The sequence below is a fragment of the Lutra lutra genome, chromosome 3, assembly GCF_902655055.1.
Source record: "Lutra lutra chromosome 3, mLutLut1.2, whole genome shotgun sequence".
Classification (NCBI taxonomy): domain Eukaryota; kingdom Metazoa; phylum Chordata; class Mammalia; order Carnivora; family Mustelidae; genus Lutra; species Lutra lutra.
The window spans coordinates 26,393,762-26,401,235 of NC_062280.1; the positions used below are offsets into that span (position 1 = coordinate 26,393,762).

The 7,474-nt window shown below is 39.6% G+C and overlaps 1 long non-coding RNA gene across 1 annotated transcript; it reads right to left on the bottom strand.

Annotated features, from left to right (window-relative positions):
- Positions 1-216: 216 nt before the first annotated feature.
- LOC125095850 (uncharacterized) lies at positions 217-5,836 on the bottom strand. Its single transcript, XR_007125970.1, has 3 exons — positions 5,621-5,836; positions 1,988-2,059; positions 217-405 (listed from the first exon to the last, which is right to left on the bottom strand). It is a non-coding gene; the product is annotated as an uncharacterized LOC125095850 (long non-coding RNA).
- Between the last annotated feature and the right edge of the window lie 1,638 nt (positions 5,837-7,474).

The window sequence follows — 7,474 nt, forward strand, 5'->3', positions numbered from 1 at the left end:
TGAACTGAAGGTAGCTGGTTAACCAACTGAGTCACCCAGGCGCCTTTTTTTTTTTTTTTAAATCTGCATTTGATAAAGTCATGACTTGCTAGAAAAAGGAAAAAATAAATAAAAAGAAATCAAGTTTCTCCATCTGTTCAACCCCCTGCCTATTATATTTTCCCACTGAAGGAAGAGTAGGGACAAAGCTACTAAATTATTAGAACTCATCCCTTTAAAGCTTCTGTATTAGAAGATGTCTTAGTCACTGTGGGCTGTTATAACAAAAATACCATACACTGGGTGACTTAAACCACAAACGTGTATTTCTCACAGTTTTGGAGGCTGGGAAGTCCAAGAGTGTCAGCATGGTTAGGTTCTGGTGAGGTCTAGGTCTCTCTTTCTGATTTGCAGATGGCTGTCTTCCTGCAGAGAACAGAGAGAGGAAGCAAGCCCTCCCACCTCTCTTCTAATAGGGGTACTAATCCCATTCCTTAGGGCTCCACTCTTGTGACCTAATTCCCTCCCAAAGGCCCCACCTCCTAACACCATCACATGGGGCATTAGGATTTCAGCATCGGAATTTTAAACATTCAGTCCCTAAGGAGTGGTGCGTGTTGCCAGTGCACATCAAGTAGGCATCCTACTGGATTGGCACCACTGTTTGTATCCTCAGTGTGGCATTCCCTGTCCGGAAACCAGTGAACCTCCACCTTCTCTCACAAACCCCCTTGTCCTCATCAACATCTGGTGGCTTATGGCCTACAGAAATTTATTCTGAAGGCTTTGATGAAAGCACTCATTTCCACAGTTGAGGAAGTTAAAAAAGGATTAAGTCTGAAAATTGGAGAAGGAATTTAGGATTAAATGCTTCTCAACGATTAATACCAAGAAAAAGAAAAATGTGAGGGAGGTCTTCACTCCTGTTCTCTCAAACGTCTCATCCATCTGCCGGCCCGAAGGAGCTGACAAACCCCCGTGTTTCACTTTTCACTCCACTGATTCACTCATTCAACAGTTTCCCTGCTGATTCACTGGTCTCAAAGTTAACGCGTCAACAGCTTGCCATACGGCTCTGAGAATACCGGGCTGGAAGGGAATGTATGTGCCGGCTACGGCGGGGGGAGGAGAAAACATGATTCACTCCTTGTCATCTTCCAGCCTCCAGTGGCATTTCCAGGAACACGATGGAGCAAAAAGCTAAGGCAGGAGCATGCTTTTGTGCTTTGTGACCGCATGGGACCATTGGCCTCTACAGGAGAGGCCCCAGCCCATTTTGGATCACCTGTTCTCAATAATCATAGAAACAACAGTGAAAGGCAGCTACCAAGAAGGGAGCAAAATACAAAGCAAAGCACAAGTGTGCTCGGCTATGGGTCTGCATCATGAACTAGCAAGCTCTATTCATTCCCTCTAAGTCCGGGTTTCCCGAGCCTATCAACATAAATAAGGTCATTTTCCTCTTATTTACAATGACTTCAAGGCTCCCTTTCCGGGGAATCCTCAAAGGTGCTGGTATTTTATGTGCTTTCCTGAGTCAGTTCGTCTCTGCTTCTGCGGGCTGCGACCATCCATCTCCTCTCTGTCACCGGGCCAGAGGCCAGCTGCCACTTGCCATTTATGGCTGGAGAGCGGCTGACCCTGCCTCTGGTGAATGCTGCTATTCCCCTGTGGCCCCGGGCCCTGGGCTGGAGAAGCAAGGGAAGAGAGGAACTCACTCCCTCTCTCTTCCCAGCTTGTCACGTTGGCTGCCAGGAGTTTGCGCGTGCCATCCTCCTGCCCAGACCATGCTCCCTGGATCTTTGCACAGCTGGCTCCTTCAGAATCTACATCTGATCTAGATCCTACATACAGATCCTTCAGATCCTATATCCAAGTGCCCAACCACGACGACACCTTCTTCGACCACCCTATTTAAAATAGCTCTCATACCTTATCTGCTTGTGTGTACTATGTCATATTGCTTATTCATTCCAAAGAATTATCACGAATGACATTATTTGCTTACCTGTTAACTGGGGGTCAAATTTCTCTTGAGGGCAGGGACTTTGTTATTGTTCTTTAACCCTTTTCCCCATGCCTAGAATAGTAACGCAAACGTAAGAGGTGCAATGAGTGACTGAGTGAAGTCATTCTAAACTGGAGTGTTTTTATACTTTTGTACCTTTAGAGACCTGATTTCCTCTGACAGGAGTGAAATAGGGAGAAACAAAGAGATCTGCTGGGGTCACTACATGACCCAAATGAGACAGGATGATAGCTTGCACTTGGCTGGCATTGGTAGAGTGGTGAGAAATGGTCGGGTTCTGGATATATTTTGAAGAAGGGGCTACCAGATCTGTTCTCAGACTGCATGAAGGATAAGCAAGAGGAGTCAAAGTTGACTTTCAGGTCTTTCACCTAAGTGTGGAGGTGCCATTCACTTAGATGCATAAGCTTGCAGGAAAAGCATGTTGACGAAGGAGAGAGTAGAAATCAGGGACTGCCTATCATATGTATAAGATGCCTAATAGACATCCAAATGGAGATGTTAAATTGCCCACGAAGTAAGAACAAAACTTAGGATCTAAATGAACAAAAGACCTCAGTGAGAATAGTAACTGCAGCAAATGATGGGATGCATCAATAAGAGGCTTTACAAAAGGTGATAAAACATGGATTTCAGACCAATGCATTCTTGGACAATAATCTTAAATTCTAGACAGTGCGGACTCTCGTTATACATGGTAGCTGCGATTGGAAATATCTCTATAGGAAAAACTTAAAATGCCAACACTTGATAGTCTGCATCCTTCATTCCTTTCCTACTCTCTCTTTGTCTCTTTCCGTCTCTCTCTTTTTCTCCCTCTTCCTCTTCACTTTCAATTCTTTATGTCTGTCTCCTGTCAATTCCATAAGCTTATCAATAGCTACTCTAGACATTCTCATGACTAATCAGTTAAGTAGTGCTGACCTCTGGTGATGTAACCTAATTAAACACAAAATATATCTATCCAAGCTAATTTTTTCCTCCCCAATCAAATTTCCTGCTTTCAGAGTTTTGTGAAAATAATTAGAGGAAAATATTTAGTGTCACTTTACATTTCTTTGGGGAAAGACTAGAAATCAGAAGTGAACAGTTCAAAAGATACAATTGATGTATAAAATAGTTTTGGCTCTTAAAAGGCCAGAGATCAATGTTTCCATCATGAAGTAAGAAAATGGATATATTTGGAAGGGCAACTAAATATGCATTGTTCTTGCATATATTGACTGAGAAGGTAAAAAGATGCATTATAACTTTTCTAAATCTTTTTAACAATAAAAAATCAATTTCTTTTTTTTTTTTTTTCAGAGAAACTAAACAATGAATTTCATATAGTTTTTGCTTAATAATGGACAGGCAACAAAGTTTAAAATTATCTGGGCTTCCATTTTTAAAATGATCTCATTGCTTACCAGTACCTATATCTGGTTTTAATCTATTCCATTTAGAGCATTTCCTAATTTGACTGGAAAACATTGATTTCAATAAATTGTAAAATGAATTACTACTGTACCTCATATAAAAATACCTTTATATTACCTACTATTACAAAAATAAGAAAGTATTGGGTCACACTGTAATTGGAAGGATTTTTTTTATTTTTTATTGTTACATAAGATAATAGTGTGTAGTACAACTGACGTTAACTTTGATGAGTTACAGTGCTATAAGCTTAAGCTTGTGTGTGGTTGTATATAGAAAAAAAGTAGATATTAATAATGTCCCTTATATGAGTCAAGATGGCAGAGAAGTAGCAGGCTGAGACTACTTCAGATAGCAGGAGATCAGCTAGATAGCTTATCTTGCCATTTGCGACAACGTGGATGGAAGTAGAGGGTATTATGCTTAGCGAAGTAAGTTAATCCGAGAAAGACAACTATCATATGATCTCCCTTATATGAGGAAGTGGAGATGCAACATGGGGGGTTAGGGGGGTAGGAGAAGAATAAATGAAACAAGATGGGATTGGGAGGGAGACAAACCATAAGGGACTAGAAATCTCACAAAACAAACTGAGGGTTGCTGGGTGGGGGGGGGGTTGGGAGAGGGGGGTGGCGTTATGGACATTGGGGAGGGTATGTGCTAAGGTGAGTGCCGTGAAATGGTGTAAACCTGGCGATTCACAGACCTGTACCCCTGGGGATAAAAATATATGTTTAGGGGCGCCTGGGTGGCTCAGTGGGTTAAAGCCTCTGCCTTTGGCTCAGGTCATGATCTCAGGGTCCTGGGATCAAGCCCCACATCAGGCTCTCTGCTCAGCAGGGAGCCTGCCTCCCTTCCTCTCTCTCTGCCTGCCTCTCTGCCTACTTGTGATCTCTGTCTGTCAAATAAATAAATAAAATCTTTAAAAATATATATATATATAATATGTTTATAAAAAATAAAAATTAAAAAAAATAATGTCACTTATATTAGTACCACAAATAGGTTAACAATTTAATATCAAGAATCTTAGATATATTTGTGAATTAAGTGTATGTTTTTTCCTTTGACAAGTATTTTTTAAGAACTATGTGTATGTTGTTCCCACACTGGAGCCCAATGTCTATCGACAGGTGAACAGATAAAGATGTGAGACACACACACACATAAACACGCACACACAAAATGGAATCTTATGTAGCCATAAAAAAAAAAATGAAATCTTGACATTTGCATCAACATGGATGGAACTAGAGGGTATTATACTAAGTGAAATAAGTCAATCAGAGGAAGACAATTATCATATGATCTCACTGATATGCAGAATTTGAGAAATAAGGCAGAGGATCATAGGGAAAGAGAGGAAAAAAAATGAAACAAGACAAAACCAGAAAGGGAGACAAACCATAAGAGACTCTGAATCTTAGGAAACAAATTGAGGGTTGATGGGGTGGAGGGGGTGAGGGGTAGGGTGGCTGGGTGATGGGCACTGAGGAGGGTATGTGTTGTAGTGAATAGTGGGTGTTGTGTAAGACTGATGAATTACAGACCTGTACCCCTGAAACAAACAATACATTATATGTTAATTAAAAATAAAAATAATAAACAAATGAATAAATAGTTAAAAAAGAATATATTTGTTGAAGGCACACATCAGTTGTGCTGATTGTTAAGAATACCATAGTGAAAAAGACACAATTATGCCTGCTTAGTTTAGTGGAGAATGTAGTCAATAAAAGAAGTAATTAAAATAAAACACTATGAATGTTATAATAGGAGAAATTAGGAGTACAATAGGAATATAGAGCAGAGAGGACTGAACCAAGGCAAACTTGTTGGAGGAAGTGATATTTTGGATTTAATCTAAGAAATACCCAGAATTAGCCTTGAATATCTGATGTGTGTATATGTCAGGATGTGGTAGGTGCTGAGATATTCCTAATTCCATATTTATTTATGATTTACCAAGCCTCTTTTGGAAAATACTGCTATCCTTTTTTGGAAGGAGAAGCAGAAAAAACAAATAGTAGACATGAAGTAAAAAGGCATAGCCTATTCTGAGAAACTAACATCTCTCATAAAGAGGTTAACAAAGCAGCAAAAACAGACAGGTACATAATAGGATAGGTCAAATATTAGGTGCCACTTAATCCTTATTCCAGACAATAGGCTGAGATGCAGATTGACTTTTACCCTGCAGTTTGATGTAACATTGATGGCCATAGTCAGTTTCATCTATTTTTATTTGGCCCCGGGGATGCCTGGAAGGCTCAGTCAGTTAGGATCCAATTCTTGGCTCCAGCTCAGGTCATGATCTCATGGTCATGAGCTCAAGCCCTGCATTGGTCTCCACGCTCAGCAGACTCTGGTCAAGATTCTTCTCTCCCTCTTCCTATGCCCTCCCTGCCGTTCAAGTGCTTTCTCTTTCTCTAAATAAATAAATAAAACCTTTTTAAAAAGATATGACATGAAATGAAATAAAACAAAAATAAAATTATTTGGCATAACTGAATCTAAGTGAAAGGAAAGATTTTAGAGTTTTTTTGTAATGAACTCTCCCTTTTGACCAGTGAGTTGGCTGGCCCACACATGTGGTCTACTGGCCAAGTCCTCCTTGTTTTAGCTATTTAATCACAAAAGGGATTCCCTGGAGGCCCTACTCAGATGAGCCCAGAGAAAACAGAGAGAGAAAAGCGAGTCTGTCCTTGGCAAGTGTGGGGTCGATTAGTTGGCTCTGGCAGGTCTATGGGGCTTTCATATTTCTGGACCACCTCCTGTGCTTTCAGATTTCATCATTTTACCCTCATTTTCACTGCCTTGTCAAATACATGGGAAACTTTCAGAAGCTACTGAAAAAGTAAGAAGAAAAAAATCATAATAAATGTGAACTGGACTCACTACTTTACATTTAATATGCGTTCTCATTGCTCAAAATCGAAAGAAAATTGGTAAATCTAAGCCCTAATTAATATAGATATAGGAAAAGAATGTTCAACATTTATGAGAACCAAAATCATTTATGAGAGTTCTAGATGCATTATCTCATTGAGCATATAATAAAAAGATTATTTTAACCAAACAATTTACTGATAATAAAACTAATAATCCAATCTGTCACTGACAAGTAGACCTATGATTTAAAAGGCCAAAAAGCTAATTAAAACTACAAAAAAAAAAATTGAACTCGCTAGTGATTATTGGCAGGATACCTGTGACTGGATTCTTTTTCCTGAATAGATACATATGGCTATGGAAAGAAAATGCAGAGAAGGAATTAGGAGAGAGTACCGCACAGATCTTTAGAATATAATCCCTCTCGTTTAATATGGGGAAAAGTAAAGAAAAGATAAGAGGGAGATGTGATTCCAGTACAAAATCTGGACTCTCGCTTAGTTAAAAAAATGTTTCTAGGAGATACATTATGGGGAGAGATGCAAAGATGAAGGAGAGAGATATGAGTCGTAACACAAACTGGAACATGAGTAACAGAAATAAAACAGTAAGAGGTGAGACAGACACTGCTTAGTTCTCACGGGCCAGGAGGTGTTAAGCTCAGTGAGAGAATGAAGATAGCTTTCCTGGGTAGAAGTAAGGAGATAGAGAGGAAAGTAGAAGAAAAACAGTGGAGAGGGGCAAGTAAGGTTCTCGTTGAGAAAATATTAGTAATCATCACCCAAGTGACAGTGTCTCAAGCAGTAAGATAAAAAGAAGAGCCCTGCTGTGTAAACCTCAGAGATAAACTTCAAATGTAAATGTGAGGTTTCCTCATGGTGCCTCCTCGGTGGGGATTTGCACCGAACCACCCCACCCCATCTAGATCAGCAGTTGCAAATGTTGGCCCTATAGGGCCTACTGTAGGTATGACTTACCTTGCATAGTGATTTTGTACTTGTATACTTATACACGTTTGGATTTGGGGGTTTGGTTTTGTTTGTTTTTGGTTTTGGGTTTTTTTTTTTTTTTTTTTTTGCTAACATTTCAATACTGGCACCATTCTCATTAAAAAAAAAAAAAAAAAAAAAAAAACCAAAAAAACAGATTCTGGCA